This window comes from Aethalodelphis obliquidens, unplaced genomic scaffold (assembly GCF_003676395.1).
Source record: "Aethalodelphis obliquidens isolate GAN/ISIS:26980383/991018 unplaced genomic scaffold, ASM367639v1 scaffold23, whole genome shotgun sequence".
Lineage (NCBI taxonomy): Eukaryota > Metazoa > Chordata > Mammalia > Artiodactyla > Delphinidae > Aethalodelphis > Aethalodelphis obliquidens.
The window spans coordinates 185713-211061 of NW_020837967.1; the positions used below are offsets into that span (position 1 = coordinate 185713).

Consider the following 25349-nt stretch of genomic DNA (forward strand, 5'->3'; position numbering starts at 1 on the left):
AAACGGGTCTGGTTGATTTATGTCTAATTCAGAGTTGTAATTTAATTAAAACTACATACTGAATTAAAAAAAAATACCCTCTCCTTCCCACGTGAAATTCAAATTCACTGTCTTATGGTTTAGGAACCTCATGTTCTATTTCATTGTAACATTGCTTAATATGTTTATTCACTCCTCTTCCAACAGCTTACTTTCTTAACTGGCTTGTTTCACATTAAATCACTGAATTTCTTAGTGAGTCAGAGTTATAAAGCTGAAGTTTGCATACAAACACATCTTTCTATCTTACTGCATGACTTATGTGACAGCTCTTTGAAGATTAACTCTCTTCTTCACCAGGCTTATATTTATGGGAGGTTAGTTTTGAGTTTAAGAACAGGATATTGAGGCAAAGTTACAAATAAAAGCTAAATAAAATGATGGATTTTGTGTGTGTGTCAGAGGGTGAAATTGAGAAATTAATATGAAAGTGAAATTTTACTAGTACATCTGGAAAATGAAAATTTCTCATCAAAACTTTAATTATGCCATTTTTAAAAGAAAAAAAAAGGAATTCCAATAAATTAAAGCTTCTTCTTCCTCCATTCTAGTGAGTGCAAAATGTTATAAGTAAAATTAAGTTACAAAATATCATAGCAGTTAATGAATTATTATTAAATAATTTGAAAAATTTACTTGTACTTTTATAGATACTCAACTTCCAGCTTCCAGGATGCCCAATACTTTGCTTTTATTGACATGTAAGTTACACTAGTGCTGTGTGAGGACCCTCTGGGCAGCCATCACTCCAAACAGCACACGGGACATTTCTATCTCCATGGAAAGTTCTCCTGTGCCCCTTTCCAGCGAATCCCTCCAAACCATCACTTCTGGCATTCTTCTTGTTGGCTTTCTTTGGCTGGGAGGGTGCTGAAGGCCCCGTGCTCCTGCGGCCTGGGGAGCGTATTCCCTCTCCCTGTGGTGTGGGGCTTGAGGCAGGACAGTGGCCAGTGGGCACAGCTGGGCTGGGTTCACCTGGGATTTGGACCTATCAGGCCAGTCCCCTCCGGCCACCTATGCAGGAGAAACCCAGCCAGTGGCTCCTCCTGCACGTGTAGGGTGGCTTCACCTCATCTCCCCTCTGTGCAGAAGAGAGCAGCCCACGTGGGGCAGGGCTTTTCACTTTCTGGAATCTTCTTTTAGGTTCTTCTGTGTCCTCAGTTCTCTAAAGGGTTTTAAAATCCTACGATTCTGTAGATGATGTGGCTATTTTTCGCTGAGGATGAATGTGACTCTCTTAGGACTCCCACATCCTCACCAGAAGGGGGCGTCCTCCCCCAATACGTCTGATTCCCCCGCCTCCAGCAAGTCTGTCGGCGCCATTTTTCCAACTGCATTTGCAAGCTTTTTAATTCTTACTATGTTTGTTATAGTGATGTGTGTTCAGTGATCTTTGACATTATTACTGAAACTTGAAGGCTCAGATGATGATTAGCATCAAACTTTAGTTGATCAAATTGTAAATATTCTCATTAAGAATTAATAATCAGGGCTTCCCTGGTGGTGCAGTGGTTGAGAGTTCGCCTGCCCATGCAGGGGACACGGGTTCATGCCCCGGTCCAGGAGGATCCCACATGCCGCGGAGCGGCTGGGCCCGTGAGCCATGGCCGCTGAGCCTGCGCGTCTGAGCCTTGTGCTCCGCAACGGGAGAGGCCACAACAGCGAGAGGCCCGCGTACCACACACACACAAAAAAAAGAATTAATAATCAACTTGTAAGGAAAATCAGGAGAATTTTGGTTTAAGGTTGGTTTCACAAAACTGTGATTTAAATTTTTCCTCTTGAGCCAAATTTTTTGTTTAATTTCTGTCCCAAGGAGTTTTTCAGCTTCACTTAGAGACCATTTTTCCTTTACTCCCAGCTGTAAAGAAAGGAAGTACATTCCTAGAATTGTAGGAAGTTGAGGCAGGAGTCCAAGAGGTCACTGCTTTGCCAGTCCAGTACTTTCCTCTAGGATTTGGGTCTTTCTCCCTCAGGCATCTCATCCTGTATTGGGTGACTCTGCTCCCCATCAACAAATCACCACATCAGAATGTTTGCTCTCAAGCTCTGAGGTCTGAAATCTTCCACCTGTGTCTGGCTAGACTGGGCATATCTGCTTCAAGCATAAAGTTTAAAGAGGTGGCAAGCAACTCAGTAATCTAGATAAATAATATTTTAATGCAATTTTTAAAAATCACAATTAATGCAAAAACATTCATGATGAATAAAATGTCAAAATTTTAACTAAAGACAGGATCATCACCCTGTCCTAGTTATGCTTCCAAATTCTCTAGTTCTAATAAATGTCAACATTTTATTCTGTTTTCTATTTCTATATTATGTATAAATTTTAATCTTACATCCTTAACTTTGTTCTTTTCTGTGTGTTTGTGCTGTGTGTGTGTGGTGTCTCCCTTTTACTTTTTCATCTTTTGCTACCAGTTGTGACCTTCAGCAAGTTTCACTGTCTTTCTGTTCCTCAATTTCTCCATCTATAAAATGGAGATAAGAATATTTGCCATGTAAGGTTGTTGAAAGAATCATTGAATTTATATGTATTAAGAACCTAGAACTATGCTTTGCAAAAGTCAGGGCTCTGTCTGTTGACTGTCACTGTGGCTGTTGTTTTGCTGCTGTTGTTTTTGTTGTCAGTTAAAGTGAAATTCCTCTGTGTGTCCATCACCCATGGTGTCTGCAGTGAGGATAAAGCCCATCACATATGATTGCCAGGTGCTCACCCCGCTTCTCTTCCCCCACCGTGACCGGAGTCCCAGTAGCTGTCATGTAAGTCACACAGGACCCACTCTGATTGAGCGTGGTCTCCAATGCTGTGGGAGTGCAGGCGGAACAAAGTAGCTGCCTCTAACCTGCGGCTGCCGCTCCACCCTCTCATGCTTCCCAGCTAAAGCCCCTTCAGGGAGCCAACTAAACTGAAAATCCAGAGATTCTAGAAAGCTGTCTCCAGGGTGGTGCTCACTTATCCAGAATTCCCTCTAGGCTAAGCATTACATTTTCCACCCAATTCTCCTTTCAAATGCCCAAACCAATGAGACTTTTACTGTTTTAATCTCTCGGCATGAAAACAGTGTACCAGGCGGCTTGGATCTGGGAGATTAACAGGCAGAGAGGGATCTAGGAGTTCAAGAGAATGATTATCCAACTATGGCACAAATATGTATTAAGCATCTACCAAATGCCCAGCACTGTACCAGCACCTGAAGATACAAAGAAACAGGCACTGTGACTCTCCCTCTCAGAGTCTAGTGGGTAAGACACCTGCGAGAAGTGACAGCAGCTGTGGGCTGAGCCGGTACGCGGGCTTTTCTGCACTCCGGGTTCTTGAAGACAGTGCCTGGAGCACATTAAGTCCTCAGGAAACCTAAGCTATTATTATTATCATTGTCTGAAGCAGAGGAAGGCTCTTACATGAGCAGGAAGCATGGAGACTCTCATAGCAGGTGGGTTTTGAAGAATAAGTAGGAGATTGCTAGGTAAATAGGAAGCAGGGGAGGGAAGAGAGCTCAGACAGAGGAAAGAGCAACAGCAGAAACCCAGCGGTGAACGGGATGGGGCGTCAGGAGCCACGGAGAGAAGGAGCCTGGGTTAACACCTTTGCGACTGCCCCTGACACACACAGGACGACCACAGGCCTCCGGACGCTCTGAGGAAGAGCCAGGGAGCCGCTCCCACCTGGGGCTTCAAAAGTAGCATTTAAGCAACCCTTCTCCTTTCCCCGTCTCTTCTGACTCTCCTCCTCACCCACTCTCCTCTTGCAGGAAGTAGGGGGTAATTCAGAAACAAACCCTGTTCTTCCCCATACACCAGACTGCAAGTCTCGTGAAGGTGGGGCTGTGTGTTTCTCAGTGTGGTCCCCATTGCATGTAGGACAACATCTCACATGGAACAAACACTAGAATCCTTTCATTTGCACAACAAACATCTATGGCTCAAGCACTGAGTGAGGCACTGTTCTAGTTCTTTGGCTACAACATCATACAAAGGAGTCAAAAATCCCTGTCTTCCCGAAGTTTATATTTCGTCAGGTAGAGTGAGGAAGCAATGGTGATGGAAGTAGATGAACAATAAACGTAATATATGAGTAAGTTATATGGTTTATGGCATGAGAGAAAACCTATTTACGTTTCCCAGTAACTATTTTATAAATACTATTTCAAAGGCTTGGTACAGAAGGGAGAAATTTTATGAGGGGCCTGAAGAGTAAAGCCAACATATATTTGTGATGTATATTTGCGCACCTTGAAAAATATTCCTTGAAATCAAATGATTCTCAAACTCTAAGCAGACATTTTGCCAACAGGCCCCATGTACGCAAAGGGTCTGGGGGTTGAGTGAGTGAGCCTCCTGACTTAATACCTGGGCAACAGCAGACAGAGGCCAGCGAATGCACTGACACAGAGAGCAGAGGAAGTACGCCCAGCCTCACAGGCAGGAGATGGTCTCACAAACTGCCGTCACCAGCTACAGACGTGACCTTTACAAATCCCTCACCCTGGATGGCGTCCGCCTCCATGGATTGGGAAGCACGGACGAACGTCTGCTCCCCGCTTCTTCACAAGCCCTCGTGTTGCCTGGCCGTCAGCCACTGCTTGCTTCCTCAGGAAACCTCCACAGACGTATGCTAGATGTGTTTTGACTAAAACACACATCACAACGTGTTTAATTAGCTAACCAAGGAACCAAGCCCCTGAGGGGTGCCAGGCGTGGTTAGAGAGGTGGAGATTCGGAAACCGATGCCCCTCGAGCTTTTATTCCAGTAGGAAATTTGTAGAACTCAGGTTCCTGCCGCTAACTCAAGGTTAGATGGTTACCTCTCTTCGCTGCCGCATGCCCTGCCGGCCGACTGTACTGAGAATCGGTTGTGTGGTTTTTCCCATTTGTCCACTCCCGCCCCTCATCCATCCTCCACGATCGCTGTCCTCATCCCTGTCCTGAGAGGCTGCCCTTAAGGTCAGTGTAGCCAGTGCAATTCCTGGAGATGGGAGGACGGGGAAAGGGAGCATGTGGACCCTCCCTGGGTTTAGCTCCCACTAGGGGCCCCTTCTCTGAGGCCGAGCTGGTAACAGTCTCCTGCTGCTGCTGCTTGTCTCCAGGGCCTCAATGTCCCTTTTGGTGTTTCTGTTGGTGTCGCTTTGGTACTCTTCACTCTGCCCACGTGTCTGCAGACAGCCTTTTCACTCAGACTTAGCTGAATGATCCAAGTGGAATTCCAGCGGAACCTCTGACCTATATTCCAGTTTTGTACCAAGTAATGAATCCTGGTGAAGAGAGGAGTGAACATGAGCTCTAAGCATCAGAATTGAAGTCGTGTCCATATATGTTGATACAGATGGTGTCAACAATTGAACATAGTAACAAGAACGCACACTGAGAATCTGTTCTGGGACACCATCTGCTCACGACCAAGTAGCCTCAGAGAGCTTCAATAGGGAAATGGGGGCTTCCCTGGTGGCGCAGTGGTTGAGAGTCCGCCTGCCGATGCAGGGGACACAGGTTCGTGCCCCGGTCCAGGAAGATCCCACATGCCGCGGAGCAGCTGGGCCCGTGAGCCATGGCCGCTGGGCCTGCGCATCTGGAGCCTGTGCTCTGCAACCGGAGAGGCCACAACAGTGAGAGGCCCGCGTACCGCAAAAAAAAAAAATAGAGAAATGGGCTTTTGGGAATTACTTGGTTAAATAAAGTCGAGGGCTCAGTAAGTCAGTATTCCACTGAAATGTTCAAAGTTCAGAGACAGAAAAAGTGACATCACTCAAAGCTTAAAGTGACCCGATTCCCCGGAGTGAAGATGAATACATATCCTACAGATTACAACCACGAAAGGAAGATTGAGGCTCATGCCACTTTGGTGGCAGACATGAGTTGTTCAGAATTTGGGACTTTATGAAAAGGGTGCATGAAAAGTCCGAGGGCCAGGAAAAGCAGCATCCTCTCAATTCTGTGGGTCTTACAAATAACTGATGCTACTGTCTGGCTGAGAAAGTGGCTGGAAGGAAACAGGGATGATCACGGCCCCTGGGCCACTCGGGCAAGGCCTTGAATGGGTCTAGAACAGCGTAAACGGGAAGGGCTGGACTTGAATAGCAGGTAAATGGAGATTAGGTGTGGCAACCCAGTGGATTCCAGAACAGGGGACAAAGTCACATTGTGGGAAGAGTCTCAGTGTCTCGTTGGGGAGGGGGTTTCCTAGTCATGTTAGTGGGCTCTTGGGATCAAGATGCATCGAGGAAGGCAGGGGATTACATCTGCCTCCAGCCTGTGGGCTCTCGGCCCTGAAGTGTATTTCCAAGAAGACTTGTGTGTAAGCTATTAGAAAGAACACAGGCGGTGAAGACAAATTATTTGAACATGTGATTTTGTTCCTTGAACTCTTCTAGAACCCATTGTATTTACAATGTCTTTCATTGGAAGAGCAAGGCCTTGAGGTCGCTTGGGCCCCAGGATGGCACAGTTCTGCCATGACCAGCCATGCAGCTCTGGGAAAGCTGCTGGGCTTTAGTTGACCAGGCTGTAAAGTAGGGATGTTACAGCAGCATCACAGAACAAATGCCATACGGTGAACCTCTGATGCAGAGCAGGTACCCCCAGGTATCAGTTTCACTCTGGAAACAAAATCCAAACTCTGAGTGCTTAGTGCATATGCTTTATTTTTGCTTCAACCCCCAATCCCCCATGAACTGTCCATATCTTAGGCTCCAAGGACATATTTGTTGGATTGGATCCAATTTACACTCATCAGCCTGGCACTCACAGAAGCTCGGCTGTTTGAGGAGACATGTAAAGCATCCTCTGAGTCCACTGGGAGCAGGTGGCTTCATTGGGATGGTCCTGAGCAGACATTCTCCACCATGGCTGTTCGTCAGAATTTCCCAGAGAGGGTTCAAGCATCCGACGCCCAGGCCTTCTCAAGAGTGGTCACATCAGGTTCTCTGGGGCAGAAGCTGGCATCAGCATTGCTACAGCTCCCGGGGATTTCAATCTGTAGCACGGCTGAGAACCAATGTCTAGTCGCCAGTATAACCAGGAGGAACACAGGAATTACGGCTTTGTCAGAACACCAACTGCCTTCCCATGAGGCCACTGACCACTGCCTTGTTGTAAGTCCCCAGTGACAGGAAGCACCCAGATGACTCCTCTGGGCAGAGAAGTAGACTGTGACTTCACTTTCAAGATCTCACTCATGAATTCTGTGAGTTGTAAAATAAATTCAGGGGACAGGGTGTCTTAGTCCATCTGAGCTGCCACCTCGGATACCACAGACCGGGTGGCTGATAAACAACACACACTGATACTGATTTCTACCAGTTCTGGAGGCTGGAAGCCTGAGGCCAAGGTTCAGCAGATTCCATGTCTGGTGAGGACCTGCTTCCTGGTTCATAGACAGCTGTGTCCTCACATGGAGGAAGGGGTAAGTAGGGGAAATAATGAATGAATGAATGAATGGATGAAAATGTCTGTAATAATGAAATTGGATAAGATTGTGAAAATTCATTTGGGACAGTTGTTAGATTCCGAAGAGAGCAGGTGTGAGGCAGAAATGATGGAAATTTCGTGAAGTCTGGAGTAAGCTGCCTTTATTCTTCACCCCTCTGTTCCTGGGAGAAGATATATGTCAGCACATCCCATGAGGAATTTGACAGGAGATAAGATCAAGGACAACTTTGTCACCTCCCAAAGACTTCAAAGGAGAAGAGTGATGGCCCATCTGCCCACCGTGTACAGAGGAGGACCCTCCTCTCCAATCAGCACTATCCAGGACGTCTGGGAACGAGCAGAAGAGCCAGCGGTTGTGTCCATTTACCCCTCCGAGTTCACACTGTCAGGCTGAGTGTGAGAAGAGCAATGGGAAACTCCGCTCACACCCTGGTGGCACCAAGACGTGTAAGAACACTGTGCTCACAGTCAGCCGCTTCTTAGTTATGATCGCACAAGGTCAGAAAAGTGTGTCCAGGTCTTGTCTGCAGGATTAATAACCTGCCACCACCTGCCTGTTTGTGCACTGCATTTGTAATTAGACCTTTGCGTCCAGAAACCTGAAAAACTTGCCGTGGATGATAAAGCACAAAAAGAAAAGTGATGTAAGAGAAATTTTATTAAAATATTACAGCACAGGGACTTGCCTGGTGGTGCAGTGGTTAAGAATCACCTGCCAATGCAGGGGACACAGGTTCAAGCCCTGGTCTGGGAAGATCCCACATGCCACGGAGCAACTAAGCCTGTGCGCAACAATTACTGAGCCTGTGCTCTAAAGCCTGTGAGCCGCAACTACTGAGCCTGGGTGCCACAACTACTGAAGCCTGCATGCCTAGAGCCCGTGCTCCAAAACAAGAGAAGCCACTGCAATGAGAAGCGCACCACCACAACAAAGAGTAGCCCCCACTCGGCACAACTAGAGAAAGCCTGTGCACAGCAACGAAGACCCAATGCAGCCAAAAATAAATAAATTTATTTTTAAAAAATTGCAGCACAATATTTATTTGAGATTATTTATTACATGACCCAGTCAAGAGAGGGAAGAAAACCCTCAGTGGGTTATGCTTCCTTTAAACCTAAGTCCCTGAATATCTTAGGTCCTCTTTTAAAAAAATCACATAATATCATCAACGAGAGTGCATATGGTTGCACTGTTGTTGCCCTGTCCTTGACTGTATAAATACTTGAGTCAGCACTTGCTCAGGAAATAACCATGTGCTTTACTTAATCGTGGTATATTTATGTAGTGAATTTATGGGCACATAAATTGTTGTAGAGCCACTAAGGTCATCCAAGAGCTTCCCATAGCCAAGTGACTGGAGATGAAAGGTGAGGTTACTCTACCAGCTCAGAAGCTTCCACGGCTCATTTATGATGGGTGAGTTAGAGATCCCTTGCTTATGAGATCGGAAATTAGGAGGCAAGCTGACAGTTAAGCAAACACTTACTAGTAGAAGTCAAGTTAATATAAAGAATTAGAGGTCTCCTTTTGGCATGGGGGGAGTTGATACTTGGGGCGGGTCAACTTGAATGCTGTGTGTGTAGGATTTCCAACAGGGAGCTGTGACACTGGGCATGCCATCCCCACGCCATGTATGGGGGTCCCTCAGGCAGAGAAGAAAAGTCCATGGAAAGCTCCAGAGCATCTACCACCCTGGTGCCATCGGGCCTTGGGGAACAGTCCTGCCTAGAAGGATCTCACGGAGGGATGACTGCCTCACTAACACTCTGCAGGTGAAGGGGCAATTCCCCTCTGAACCCCTGGCTCCAGCTCTTTCCTGAAAGTGTGTCTTCTTCCCAGTGGGCTGCTCTGCCAACATATAGACCCCCTTCAAGCTGTGGCGTGAGTGGCTTGGGAGGAGGCAAGTGGACTGTAAGGCTGTGTGTCCTGGACAAACTCGGACCTTGCTCTACTTTCTCCACCGGGACCACCAAGCAATCCCCTCCTGGCTCTGAGCCTCCCTTCTCTAGATCCTTCCTCTGCACACTCTACTGCTGAAGGTTCCAATGGGCCTATCATCTATACCCATAAAGCACTGCCTGCTGACATCAGCCACTACTTCATCAGACCCTCCCAATGCACGGCTAGGATTCAAATCCTGGATTCTCTGGCTCCAAACTCCAGCCTGTTTGAGTACAGCCCCCCACCCCCCACCAGCTCTGCTTTCCTCCACCTTCTGGTTTCTAATAAAACGAGTTCCAATCCTACTATCACCACGGTCAACGTTCGATTGAAACCACTGGCTGAGAGTCCCCGGGGCTCATACCCTCCACTGGTGCTCGTGATTATTCCAGATATATACCAGGAGAACGACAGAGAAACAGCACTGTGTGCTTATTTTTATAAAGATACTGCCACTCAGAGGCTGGTGGTCAGGGCTTAGGCCAGAATCTTAACCTGGGAAGCCTTCTTCCCTGCAGGAGGACAGTGAGGGCGCAGTTGTTTCCAGGAATTGCCCCAGGCAATAGCATTATGCAAATAATCCCAGAGGAGGTGGTGGGGCTCTGAGAACACTGGTAATTACAGTTCCAACCCCAGCATTTTCAGTGATCAAGGCTTTGGAATGTAATCTTTGCATGGCCTCCTTCAAACTCCTGAGGAATAAACAACCGTTTGTGATAACTGCAAATAGCAGCCATTCCTCTGTCTTGGAAAGGCTGTGTGGTACAAGTTCTGAGTTTTTGCCTCCAGGAAAAGGGTGGTTTGACCAAATCCCTTATCCGTCTTGGCCGCCATTTCTGCATCTGAGAAAAAAGACTCGGCCATCGCTGCCACCGCTCTGCACTGCTCAAAAGCTACCTTCCAGGACACACATTCCTCAAGGCTGAGCAGCATCTATTTTTGTTTCCTCTCTTCCTCTCAACACCCAGTCAATGTGATCCCACAAATACGGCTAGCTGTTTGCAATGATTTAAAGAACTGAACACTGAAGACAAGCTCCAACCTTCCCGGGCATATTTGGAGTATTTTACCAGAAATGTCAAGATTTTATGCATTACAGCATGCTCATGCTATCTTCCCTGGGTTTTATTTTGGGCATCATGAAATCTGCAGCAATTAGTTTCTCACAGGTCTATTCTGTGCTGAAGACTCTGTCATTTCCTGTTCCTGTGATTTCTTTGGTTCTACCTTTACCGTGACTGGCTTCACTCCCAGTCTGATCCGACCACTTTCAATTTGGCAGCTTCTTTCTGTTTCTGCCTTCTGGGCTCTGCTCAGCCCTTTAAATGCTATTTGGTAAGAAACCAAGTGCAAATTAGGCAGATGCCGTAAATTAGCGAGCTGTAAACATGACTTAAATAGAAAAGTGTTTCTACCTACAGGGAATGGGAGAATGTGTGTATAAAGATAACAATATTGTAATTTCATACTTTAATATTGTCTGAAATACGTGCATTTCTGTTGCAGGGGCCAGTGATAGAAACAAAAATAGGTAGATGAATTGGGAGATTGGGATTGATGTATATATGTCGTATTGACTAATATGTATAAAATGGATAACTAATAAGAATCTGCTGTATAAAAAAAGAAATAAAATAAAATAAAAAGAAATAGATATAGGTAGCAGGAGCCTCTAAGTAGATCCTGTTAATGAAGGAGAAAACGAATGATTTGTGTAGAGAAAGTGCCCAGAGGCAGCACCCTGCCTCCCTTCGCATCCTCCCCAATCCCTTAGTTTTACTCCATTCAGCCACTTTTAAAACCTTGGTCAGACTGTTGTTTGAGACATGAATCCCCTTTTAGGTATCTCTTATATAGAATTACAGAAAGGAAATAAACATTCTGTCCCTCTGAAATTAGGAAGAACAGGAGGAATATCAGGAGGGTTTAAGGTAGACAATCTAATGAGTGTGGAAAGGTTCCTTCTTCAAAAAGAGGCTGCATTAAAATTGTTGTGGTCTGGGCCTTAAAAAGCTGGTAATTTTACTTAGCTAAATAGGAGAGAAACATAGTAAGCTCTGGAAAGAAAGTCAGTCCATAGCTCCGTGGAGTTGCCCCCTCAGAGAGACCCTGGAGCTGCTGATGGAAGGTTTCTGTTTGCTATAATGAGCAGGAGGTTGTGACACTACAGGCTCTGGTTAGGAAGTGTTTCTGGCAAAGATTATCTTCCATGGCTAGAGGTGCTGTGGAGCTTTGGCCTTAAGCTCCCATGTGGGGGGCTGGTCCCTGCTTTCCTGAGTAATCACCCTGGTTGGGGGAACCTCAGGGTGGGGCCTCCTGCTCATTATCCAGAGATTCTGGAAGTACCTGCCCACGCTGAACACGGGAACATTCTCACACATCCCAATTCTGAGTTCCTCTTGTTCTTATCATGAGGCCAAATTATCATTGTCTGTACTCTTTCCTGCCTATTTTACTCTTCAAATTTTCGAATAAGTAGCATCTTGTGTCCTGCCCCCTGCAAAGTGGAGACCAGGTGGGGAAATCACCTGCTTAGCACGATGTCATCACAGCCACCTTCCACAGGAGTATCTCCACCTGCTTGGTCTGTGCTCAGACAGCAAAGCCACCTACAGCATGCGGCTGCCCTCCCTCACCCCGCAGATGGGAGGAGGCGCACAGGGCGACAAGGCCTTCCTCTCCATCCTGGACGTGGCTCGGGACACCTGGGTCCCACTTTCTTGCTTGAACACTGGCTTGTGGCCACATGGAGACATTGACAATGCTACTGTGCATGTTCCAGTCAGGCTGAGTTGCAGCTAGAGATGAATGTTAAATTCTCACTTGGTGTTGTCTAAATGCAGCAAACAAAAACCTGCTCTTCTGTTTACGTATAAACCATAGCCCATGCTCTTGCCAGTCTATTTGCATTTGTTCATCCCTACTCTTCCTACGTGATGAGGAATCTCACTGGCAAAAGTGCAGCCCTCAGTGGATGGTGGAATGGGGGTGAGTCCAGTCATGTTTTCTCTGAGCTAAAGTGAAGTTGGGGCCATTGCAGTGACAGCTCGAGGTTGCCCTCCCCAGCTTTGAGGTGGGTCAGGCCTTCAGAGCATAGATTTAGGAGGTGAATGAGTTTGAGATTCTTAATGCAAGATTCGGTGACAGTTCCTCATCAGGCTAACACTGGATTATTGACCTAAGTGGGTCCTTGTCCAAACAAAGATAGGAAAAATTTCAGATTAGATTCTTAAAAATATATTGCTTCCAACAAGCTATTGTTTACCACCTTTCTTTTAAGATAGTATTTAGCAGAGTTGTCTGGTGAACACAAAGGATACCCTTACTATTTAAAATGCCCTGATCATACTTATATCAAATCTCTATTTGAGAATGTTGTAAACACAGACATCTTAAGCAACAGATTGGGTTCTTACTTGATTAAAATGCAGAGTGACACCCATGTCAAAAACACCTTATATTTTTATTTCTTGGAGAGAAATGCATTTTTCTTCCTAGGAGAGTGGGATTTCTGACTGAGCAGTGAGCTCGGGATTTGGAAGCTCTCTGCATGATTCTGATTAAAATGAGTTCTGTTTAGGTATATTTTAAGGAAAGGGAATGGGGAAATGGTAAAAACCAACCAAGCAACCAACCAACCAACCAACCAAGAACAGTTGTATGTGGAGCAACAGAAACTTTCATCCACTGCTGGTGGAAATGCAAAATGGTAGCGCCTCTTTGCAAGACACTGTGGCAAAACTAAACGTACTTATACGGTCCAGCAATGAAGCTCCTTGGTATTTACTCAAATAAGGTGACTATTTATGTCCACATAAAAAACCTGCACATGGATATTTATAGCAGCTTTATTTGCAACTGCCAAAACCTGGAAGCAACCAAGATATCCTTCAGTAGGTGAAAGGATAAACTGTGGTCCATCAGATAATGGAATATCGTTCAGTGATAAAAAGAAATGAGTTACCAAACTATGAAAAGACATGGAGGAAACTTAAATGCATGTTACTAAGTGAAAGAAGCTAATCTGAAAAGGCTACACACTTTATGATTCCAACTATAAGACATTCTAGAAAAGGCAAAACTGTGGACATAGTAAAAAGATCAGTGGTTGCCAGGGTTTGGGGGGAAGGGATGCACAGGAGGAGCACAGAGGATTTTTAGGGCAGTGAAACTACCCTGCATGATACAATAATGGTAGATACATGTCATTATACATTTGTCCAAACCCATAGAAAGACAACACCAAGACTGAATCCTGATGTAAACTATGGACTCTGGGTGATGATGTAGGTCCATCAATGATAACAAATGGACCATCTGGTGGGGGTGTTGATAGTGGGGAGGCTGTGCATGTGGGGGATCGGGGGTACATGGGAAATCTCTGTACCTTTCCATCAATTTCGCTGTGACCCTTAAACTGCTCTAAAAAAATAAAATCTTTTTAAGAACAATTGTTACAGATGGGGCATGAAAGCAGGGCACTTAGATAGATGCGTTTGCTCATCTCCAAGCAGTACATCCCTGAGTTCGCCTACAGCCTGAGGGCAGTTTCTGGCCACACCATCTAGCCATGGCTCAGTGAGGTACTTGGGGCCTTTTTTTCATCAGATCAGCAAAAATAATTGATCACTGACGTCTCTGTAACTGGGCCACACTGGGAAGTGTCACAGCATCAACGACCTCAAAGTCCTACCCCCTGTGAGAAGGAGGCTCAGCAGCCAAGAAGGCAGCAGGAGGCCCCCCCTTGAACCATAACATCTGCAAGACCATTGCCCACTGCATTATAACCAGCTTTATAACCAGCTCAAGCTTGTACAGCCTGCCTACAGTGTGCTTATCCAGGTGAGGGACTTGGGTTCTTTGCATTTCTCATTAGGTATATATTTAAACCAATTTCCCTGTAGTTTACAAAAAACCAAAAAAAACGACAAAAAAAACGAAACAAGAAAGCAAAAAGCAAAACCAAATCCAACCCCTGCTGTCCAGCACCAAGATGGGGTCAGCCTGACTTTATCAGTTTAGAACTCCGTGGTCTGGAAATGAGGAGGAAGCTGATGGCAGCTGAAAAGCACCAGGTGCCCATCTCCATGGCAACAGTGGGGTTTCCCAGGTGGTTTCTGCATCACATCGGATTTGTGAGAAGAGCTGCCGACTGGAGGTTAAGGATCGTTCTTTTTATCTTGTTCTGACTTTTATGTGAGCCGAAGCCAGTGCTCTCCAGGTCGGCACCCAGGGCTACTTCTCTATGACACCCAAATTCCTGGGCTGACCCAGTTCATCCTCAGTTACTCAGAAAGGGGAAAGTGTATTTTTAAACAGGTACACTGCCAGATGTGACGTGTGAGCCTTTGGAAGGGAGCCAGAAAGGGGGCTTTGCCCTCCCAAAATTATGCCTTTGCAATGACATGACAGCAAAGACTGTCATGAAAAAACTGGTGGAAATGCACCAGTGGGCACATAGCCCCTGAGGACGGGGGTGGGGTGGGGGTGTGCAGAGGTGTGAGCTGCCTCACCGGCCCCGGCTGACAGACCTGGTCTTCTCCAGGTTCCCCACCCCCCAGAGATCAGCCCTTCCATCCTTGCAGCTGCTGCAAGCTGCAGAAAGGAAGCTCTGCCTGGTGAGAGGGACACCCCAGCCTTGCTGCACATTATAGCAAGGCCCCAGGTGGACCCACTTCCCTCGTGAAGTACTGATATGATGGAAAAATTCTGGGCTCAAATGTAGACAGGCTTATTCTGTGAAGGTGGAAACTTCATTCTGACAGAACTCAGGGTGATAGGCTGATACTCAGTTATGACCTAAGGGTGCTGTCAGGAGCCCAGATGCCTCCAGGGCCAGGCAGGAAACATAAATCTGGCAAGCATGAAGCCATTAGGATTGGTGTGGCCTGTGGTTAAGGGCACCTGCTCTCCTTCAATAATGATGATAGCTGACATTTATTGAGTGCATGTTCTGTGCCAAGCTCTATTCAAGAATTTTGCTTATTTTCTTACTTAATCCTCAGTACAAGTCTATGAGGTTGGTGCTCTTACTAGCCCCAATTTAAAGATGAAGACTCAGGCACAGAGAAGTGAAGTGATTTTCGAGAGTCACATGGCTGGCTGGTGGCAGAGCTAGGAGCCACAGCCAGGAGGTCTCCCTCCAGTGCCCACTGCTGTAGTCCACTGGTGGGGGGGCTGCTATGACAAAATACCATAGACTGTGGGGCTTACAAACAACAGACATTCATTTCTCACAGTTCTGGAGGCTGAAAGGCCAAGATCAGGGCATAGGTAGATCTGGTGTCCCATCTAGATCTGGAAACCCCACTTCCTGGTTCACAGATGGCATTTTCTTGCTGTGTCCTCACATGGAGGAAGGGGTGAGGGAGCTCTCTGGGGTCTCCCTTATATGGACACTAATCCCATCATGGGGCCCCACCCTCAAGACCTCATCACCTCCCAAAGTTCCTACCTCCTGACACCATCACACTGGGGGTTAGGTTTCCACATATGAATTTGGAGGGGACACACAGTCCATAGCACCCACTCCTATGTCTGAGCCACTTAGTTGAGAAAGTTGAACAATACAATCACAGAAGATTTTGATGAAGACAGATGAGGGGGTATCTCCAGGGACTGAGATGGCTTCTCAAGGACTCAGTGACACGTGGCGTTGACGATGACAGGGAAGGGGAAACACTGGCAAAGACAAAGCACAACAGTTGGAGCAGGGATGGAAGCTTAAGAACTGAATCGGGAGGGCTGAGGCCCATTGTTATTATTAAGAAAGGCAGAGATGGCGTCTACTAGCTGGATTCTAGTAGGAAAAGGATGCACCTCCCACTTCACTCCCCTTTTCCTCATCAAGGAAACACAACCTTCAATCTGGAAAGGGTAAAACTCATTCAGGATGAGGAAACTGAAGACCAAGATAAGGGAGGAGACAGGGAGCACATAGTCAATTATTTTTGAGTTACAGTCTCAGGATGCTGAAAGATGGTACACAAACGACAGTGACTCCTCTCACATCAAATCCTGGGAATTTGGAGAGAAAGGGCAAGGTGCCAGAAGCTGCAAGGTATTGATTTTCTCCTGCCTTGAACAGTGGGAAATTGGTGGAGATCCCCAAGTTTAATTTTATTTTAAAAATTTGGGAAAAAAGTAAAATACAGACCTCAATTTTACAGCAAGAGCTTATATTATTTTAATTGGATAAAAAGAGATGCATTATTCTGAGAAGAGAATTTGCACTGGGAGCCAGAAATTGGTTGTTACTAATTGTTATTGTCCAAGTAATAGTTTTGTGCTTTGAGCATCATAATGAAGAGTGACAAAATTACTTAGAATGTATAAGAAGCACCACATAAATGATCTCAGGGGTGGTGAGAATAAAGGAAAGGCTGCTCCCCATGAATAAAGCACCAATGTCATCAAATGTGGGATTTACTCAACGATGCTTAGGTTTAAATTATACATCCACAATGACTGAATCAGCCAACGACTAGAATGTCCTCTGACAAAAACAACTTTGCAGTTGTAAGCCTGATAAAATCTAACCTCTATCCCCCACTTTTATCACTGAAACAATAGTTTATAAAAGAATCTTTAACAGTGTAAGCTTCCCCAGAAACACAATTATCATGTTACAGCCAGAGTGGATCTGATTTGGTTGTTTTCAAAACCAAATATTGTTTCTAGGAATATAATGCAAGCAAACTCATATAAATAAATTTCAAGTAATTTCTACTTAGGTGCTGGGAACAGAATACAAACAAACACTACCTTAGATTGCAAGTACTAATTTTTCTTGATTAATTTCTTTTGGAAAAGCTATTTTCTGCACCAAATTCCATGAATGGCATCACTGCTTATAGTCGGTTGTGATTATCTTATAGTTGGTTGTGATTTAGAATTTTCAAAGTGCTTTCACAGAAAACATCTCATTTGGTCTTACAACAATGATGGTACCAGGACAGGTATCATTATCCTCATTTTCATGTTAGTAAATTAAAGCTTGGAGAAGTTAAGTGCCTGGCCTCAGGTCGTAGCATCTCTGGTGCCTCCACCCCTTAACACCTCTCTCTCCAAGCCTGTCATTACAGCTTTCAGCTCCGTGCTTATCTGTACATAGAAGAGGCTAATCTTTCTGGTCAATCCGAATGTCCATTTTCTTGCCTGGGAATGGATTACCTCTCACAGCACTTCAGTCACAGAGGAGGCAGTTACATAAAGCCACACTGTGAGTCCTCTGCCTCATGAAATAATCCACTCCAAAGCTCAGACTTTTCAAGACTCCAACTCATGTCCCAAAGCATGGATGACAAAATAATAGATAAGCATTATTGTCCCTGTTTCTGTTAACACTGGAAAATGGATCACATCCTGTTTGCAAGGAGTCAGAGTAGGTGCTGTGGATTGTCTTCTGTAATACAGCCATCAAATCATTCAGCTGGCTGGTCCATGGTTCTGTGTTTTCCACAGTCCTCATGCTTGTTCCTCGGCACTACTCTATCCAGACTTCTTTCAGCAACTGTGTGGAGCGTGAACTGTCTTGTTTCCTGTCAGAAGTACGTGAACATCAGAGAGAACTGGTGAATTCCAACTGGTGCATATATGGCAAAACTAGATTGTTCTCTCTGGCTTTGGATGAGTACCATCATGTTCTGTTTTGCTAAGTAAAAATATATTCTAAGTATTAACTATGGGATTTATCAGGGTGTTTTCCAATAAATGCACATTTTGTTTCAAGCCATGAGAAAGAAGGTTGTGGATGAAGCCACACTCGTGATTCTGACTCATGTGGTTTTTCCAGGTGGAGGAAGTGGTGAAAGGATGAACTGCAGGACAGTTGTTCTCAACACAGCCTTGCAGAGTTCCAAACGGGGAGTCAGAACAGGGAAAGTGGTTTCTTGTCTTTTTTGGGGCAGCTGTATTTCCTCAAGAAAGTGACCTTATCATGCTCTTCCACAGGGGAAAAAGCAAGCAGTCTCCAAATCAGCCTTACATGCTGTGCAATATTGAAGTCAAATCATGCTTGGCTCACAGATGAGTCATCACACTGGTCTGCTTTATGTTTATTCCTTTCCTACTTTCTTTAGGAGCTGAAGCCTGAGGGAGACAGTGGGGGAGGGGGAGGAGATGGAGACAGGAAGGAGGAGAGACCTGCGGAGCCGGAATGAGAGCAAGAAGGGGCTCTGAGCCCAGGAGTCAGGGATTTCGCCTCTGGGCCTCCACTTCCTTACCTATGACACGAGACCAATAAAAACTAATTTCCACTCAGTCCTCCCCACTGAGTCCATGTCCAGTAAATGTGGGCTGTGGATATTCGGGCTACTATAGCTCAGAGACATGTTTCATCTGGACAGACAGGGTAACTGCCGAAAGAATGGCTTTTTAATGCCCTGCCAATGGCTCGAGCATAAAATAACAGTATAGCTGTGACTCACTTATGAATCCACACAAATGAACCTCTGTAGACTGAAGACATGCTCAGCCACATTTCCTCTCTGCCATTTGGGGAAGTCAGCAGGGAGTTTGTTTACAACAAAGTTTACACCTTCTGTGCAGAAAGGCAACTCCATCCAACCCCATGCCCTTTAAATTAATTAAGTCTCGTGGGACAGATGCTAAAAAAATAAAAACCCACCCCTTTCTGAAATCAAGGAGAAATGAGATAAAAAAAAAAAAGAAGAGAAAGGACCAAGTATTAGAAATGAAAACTCTTGATTTAGACCCAAGATTAAAAAGCCAGAAGTACTGACCCTCCCTTCACCTCTACCCATGTGCAGTGTATGGACACGATTATCTCACTGTTAAACCCAGAGCAACACTAACTAAATGGAGTGTTCAGGTGTGGGATGCTCCAGGACAGCTGCGGCTTTCCAATCAGGCAAGGTGAACCCTCTAAGCACCTCCAAAAACAAGCTTCTCATGATAATATTCCACATCACAAATGCATCTTCTGTGTGCCTTTTTTTTTTACTGTTGGTTTTGTTTTTCTGATTATAAAGGTAATAAGTGATCAGTACATGTACAGGTTTATGTATAAAGTATAATGAGGAAATAAAAATGTCTTCATCCCATAACCCAGAATAACCACCCTTAACATTGTCTCCCAACTTGTTAAAGAGCACTCTGAACCTCCCTCCCAGATCCCCTCAACACCATCTTACTCTGGGTGAGAACAAAGGGTGTGGTCCCCACCTCCATGGAGCTCTCACTCCAGCAAAGGATGCAGACAATAGTTGGGAAATGGAAAATTTGAGTGTTGTTACAACCTGCAGTGATGGTCAGGAGGAAAGCATCCTTGGTCCTGAGATGAACAAAGGCAGAGGAGGGAGGCATTCCTGGACAGAAGGACCAGGGAGGGCCTTTCTAGGGAGACGGCATCCAAGTGGAGGATGAACAGTGGGGGAAGAGCTTTCGAGGCAGAGGGAATGCAGGTGTCACAGCCCAAGCCCAGAGAGAGGAGAGGGCAGGCCTCACCTGGGGAGCAGAGAGGGGCCTGTGGGGTCTGGAGCTACTGCAAAAAAGCAGAGCGACAGGACATGCCTGTGAGATGTGGGTGGGTATGGCCAGGTCTCACAAGGTTCTGCAGACCTCAGTTAGAAGTTCTTTTCTTTTTTCTTTTCCTTTTAAACAAAGGAGAAAATGAACCAAGGTTTGGCTTAAGTAACTAAGGAGATGATGATCTGACTTAGTGAGCTAAAGGTGGCTGTGAAAGAAAAGAGATGAGGTAGACATGGGGCTAAAAGGTTGGTTTTGCCTGTCTACACAAGGCACACAGTGATTTTAGGACACTGTAGGTTATTTGGTCAGAGACGGTGTGTGTGTGGGGGCAAGATTCTGGAGCTGAAGGAAGTGAGCAGGACCAGACATATACATTTATGAGTCATTAGCACGTGCGGGACACTTTAAGTGATGGAGATGGATACACTTAGGAACAGAGTGTAGACAAAGACAAAGAGAGAGGGTGCAGAATTACCCTCTGAAAAGTCAACAGCTGGAGGTCAAGTTGAGAAGCTGCTGCTGGAGAGACAGAGAAGAATGGACCAGGGAAGCAGAGGCCAAGAGAGCTTGCTATCCTTGTCACTGAGGGGAAGGTTCCAAGAGGGGCGCTGTCAAGGGTGTGTGGTGATGCGGAGGTGGAGGAAACTGAAGGTAGGTGGACAGGATGGATGCCTCATCCCCACATCATCCCAGACTGGCCACAATGGACTATGAACCACAGATGTCCCTGCATTAATACTAACAGTACGGTGCGCAACTGTCCCTTCTTGGCATGCCCTCTGCCTGTGTGTCAGACCCTGGGCTGCTTAAAGCCCAGTCTGGCCCCTCCAGTGCATCCCCATGCTGTGCCGAAGGGAGGGACTTTCAAACACGCCTGCTGATAATGTCATTCATGTGTTGGAAACCTGGCAATGACCCACCTACCCTACCCACTGTCTCAGGATAAAAGTCAGACTCTTTAATATGCAAGACCATTGATGGGCATTTAGGTTACTTCCTGTTTAAGGCTGCTGCACCAAGACCACCACGAGTTCTTACATTTACCTTTCAGTATTTTTGTACAGATGTTTCTTTGGATGTACAAATGGGCTGAAAATAAAGATCTAAGTAACCTATTTTATAAAACAGAAAAAGAAAATCCAACTAAAATGAGAAAAATTAGAAGTGAGGATTTAATAAAGATGAGAGAAGTTATCAAGGAAATATAAAGCAGGCAATAGAGGAAATCAGTAAATGCCATGTGGTCCTCTGAGTCAACTGACAAAAGAGACAAAACAGCAAAACTGACTGAGGAAAAATGGAAAAAGCCTAAGTGCATAATATCAGGAATGAAAAGGTGGGGGCATCGATGCTGATCCTAAAGACATTAAAAATAAGGGCAGGTTGTATCAGTTTCCTGTTGCTGATGTAACAAGTTGCCACAAACTTATGCTAAAAGCACAGTTTTTGTTTATCTGAAGGTCCAGGAGGTCTTACAGAACTAAAATCAAGGTGGTGGCCACATGTGTTCCTTCTGGAGGCTCTCAGGAGAGTCTGCTTCCTGCCTGTTCCAGCCTCCGGAGGCACCCAAATTCCCTGGATTGTGTCCCACTCTCAGGGATACCATCATCCATCCTCTGCTTCTTCTCTGACTCAAACCCTCCTGCCTCTCTCTTTCACTTAAAAGGATGCCATGATTACACTGGGTCCACCCAGATAATCCAGGATAATCTCTCCATCTCAAGGTCCTTAATTTAACCACATCTAGAAACCTCCTTTTGCCATGTAAAGTAACATATTCACAGTTCTGGGGAAAAAGAAACACAGGGTATTATGAACCCTGTATTGAAAATAACTTTGAAATTTAAGATGGCACGAACAAATTTTTTAAGAACAATTTTCCAGAACAAAAACAAGAAGAAACAACTATCTTTATAATTCTATTTCTCAGTGGAGTTGAATCTACAATTTAAACCATTCCCAATAAGAAAACTCAAGTCCCAGAGGACTGCAGCATTAAATCACTAAAAATACTTAAGGAAGAACTCACACTAATCTTACACAAACTCAACCAGAAAACAATAAAAGTGGGAACATTTCCAGACTCCTTCTGTGAGGCTAGTATAACTTCAAGGTCAAAATTTAGCAAGGACATTATAAGATAGGAAAATTACAGGCAAATCATTCTCATAAACACAGGCACAAAAATCCTGGACAAAATATTAACAAATGAAACTAATGATGTATAAAAAGAGTAATACATTATAACTATGTTGGGTTTATTCTAGGGATGTATGTTTGATTTAAAACTCAAAATTAAAACAATGTGACATCATATTAAAGGAAAAAAATCACATGAGATTCTCAAAAGATGCAAAATACGCCCTCTATATTTTCAGCACCCATTCATAATAGAACTTGTAGCAAACCATAAATAAAGGGAGATTTCCTTATACAGTAAAGGATGTTTACCAAAACCCCTGAAAATATTATACTAGAGAAAAAAATACTTTGAGAGCTTTCTGTTTCTGTCTGGGAATTCACTCTAACACTTTCTATTCAGTAGTAAACTGGAGCTCCTCTCCAGTGCAATAAGACAAGCAAGAGAAATAAAGATCCTGAGACTTAGAAAGAAAACTGTCATTTTGCATAGACAGCATAACTGTGCAGATAGAAAATTCAGAATATGCAGATAAACTGTGAGGATAAATGAGTTTAACAATGTTATCCAAGAGAAAAGTGTGCAGATATACACAAAAAGATATTTATGAGAATGTTCATAGTAGCTTTATTCACAACAGCCCCAAACTAGAAACAGCACAAAAGTCCCTTAACAACATAGCACTAAATAATTTGAGTTATACTGATACAATGGAATTCCTAAAGCTATGAAAAAGAACAAACTATGTATGCACACCCGTCAGACATACTACATGATTCCAATTATATGAACTACAAAGCTAGTAAAATAAATTTGTAATGGTAGCTGTGAGAACAGTGGTCACCTTTACAAAGGCTATGATTAGAAAATTCTGGGTGTTGGTAATGTTCTATAACTTGATCAGGATGGTGGTTATATGCATATGCTCATTTTTTTAAAAATGTAATGGACTGTACACTTATGATTTGTATACTTTACAACATGAATGTTGTACGTAAGAAAAAAGTTAAAATACTTTAAGGCTGAAATGAACTAAATAAATATATTAGCAAAAAAAATGCACTAAATAAATACATCGTATCTGTAAACAATTATATACTTATGTGGGCGTACTCATTTGATGTAACAGCTGTAACTTTAATCACTACAATGTTATTTTATTTTTTTCAATAGATTTCGAGTTTTTCTGGATTTTTCACTAAGGCTGTCTACACACGTAAACCAGGTACCTGAATTGGTACCAGGCAGGAGTTGGGAAAGCTAGGGACTATCTGACTGCCTCTTCATTCACTTTAAGATCAGTCATATGGGTACCAAGATTTTCTTAAAAAATGACAGCAGAATCTTAAATCTCCTGGAAACAGCTGTGACTTGGGATTCAGAAAACAAAAGCCATGATTCAAAATCCTGCTACTTGCTTTTGACTGGTGGTCCTTCTCAACCCTGCAAAGCTTCACTTTGTTCTGGCCTGTGTCCCAAGGTTGTCGTAATAACATGTACTGAAAGAACTGTTTGCTGGAGAGAGGACATGTAAAATATGAATGGAATTTTGCCGATAACATTTAATATGCTGGTTACCACAATCATTTACCAACAGGGAACCAAGCCTGCTCTGAAGTCCTCGAATGGAAATCACCCTTTGTTCCCTCAGGGACACACAAAGCCACTGTTCCCATAGCAACACTGTCATGTGATGTGAGAAATCAGGGCTAGGCCTTGAATGATAAAACAAAAGAGAGTGTTAGCTAGCTAGCAAGGAAAACATCATGGGAAGATAGTGCCAGGTCTCCAATAAAAGGAAGCAGTGTATGCATATGTACACCTTGTGTAATACTTTTTATTCTTGAGAACTGTAAATAACCTATCTTTTTCAAAAAGCTTTTATTTTTTTTAAAAGTCAGTATTTCATTTGATATGTCAGATCACTTAGAAAAATAAGGTTTTTCTTTGGCTTTCACTAACATCTATTTTTCTCTTGCATGTAGTCAAGAAGAAATTGAAGACAAAAGAATTCATTTGCCCAAATCCTTGAGATGTTGTGACTTTGGCCCTTAGGGAAGAAAGGAGAGGAGGAGTGAGGGGCTGAAGTAACGTTTACTAAAGATCTAGATGGAGTGAATGTGTAGATCTTTATAACATGCATAGATTTCTTATTATATGTTTTTGAGAATTCAAAATATGCAAGATGTTATAAATATATATTATGGATTTCTTTTTTAAGAGAAAATGTTTTGAGAAAATCCTAATTAGTACTCAGTGAAGTTTGACTTATCTTCCCACAGCTTCCAGGGAAAGTACCAGAAGGCCAAGATTCCTCTTTACCCTTTTCAAGTCCTCAGTAGACTCCCTCTGGCGACAGCACCAGAATCACAGCTAACTGCTGAACAATCATCGACGAAGACACTGGAACTCAACAAAAAAGATACGCCACATCCAAAGACAAAGGAGAAGCCACAATGAGACGGTAGGAGGGGTGCAATCACAATAAAATCAATTCCCAAAACTTCTGGGTGGGTGACTCACAAACTGGAGAACACTGATACCACAAAAGTCCACCCACTGGAGTGAAGGTTCTGAGCCCCAAGTCAGGCTTCCCAACCTGGGGGTCCGGCAACAGGAGGAGAAACACCCAAGAGAATCAAACTTTGAAGGCTAGTGAGATTTGATTGCAGGACTTCGACAGGACTGGGGGAAACAGAGACTCCACTACTGGAGGGCACACACAAAGTAGTGTGTGTATCGGGACCCAGGGGAAGGAGCAGTGATCCCACAGAAGACTGAACCAGACCTACCTGCTAGTGTTGGAGGGTCTCCTGCAGAGGTGGGGTGGGGCTGTGGCTCACAGTGAGAACAATGACACTGGCCGCAGAAGTTCTGGGAAGTACTCCTTGGTGAGAGCCCTCCCAGAGTCCACCATTTAGCCCCACCAAAGAGCCAGGTAGGCTCCAGTGTCGGGTCGCCTCAGGCCAAACAACCAACAGGGAGGGAACCCAGCCCCACCCATCAGCAAACAAGCGGATTAAAGTTTTACTGAGCTCTGCCCACCAGAGCAACACCCAGCTCTATGCACCACCAGTCCCTCCCATCAGGAAACTTGCACAAGCTTCTTAGATAGCCTCATCCACCTGAGGGCAAACAACAGAAGCAAGAAGAACTACAATCCTGCTGCCTGTGGAACAAAAACCACATTCACAGAAAAATAGACAAGATGAAAAGGCAGAGGGCTATGTACCAGATGAAGGAACAAGATAAAACCCCAGAAAACAACTAAATGAAGTGCAGACAGGAAACCTTCCAGAAAAAGAA

General features: G+C 44.5%; 1 long non-coding RNA gene across 2 annotated transcripts in view; it reads right to left on the reverse strand.

The window, feature by feature from the left end:
* Positions 1–24989, reverse strand: part of LOC113628225 (uncharacterized) — a 100431-nt gene extending 75442 nt beyond the window's left edge. For both annotated transcript variants that reach the window (XR_003435928.1, XR_003435927.1), the window contains exon 1: positions 24836–24989. This is a non-coding gene — a long non-coding RNA (uncharacterized LOC113628225). The remainder of the gene's footprint in view (positions 1–24835) is intronic.
* Positions 24990–25349: the final 360 nt, after the last annotated feature.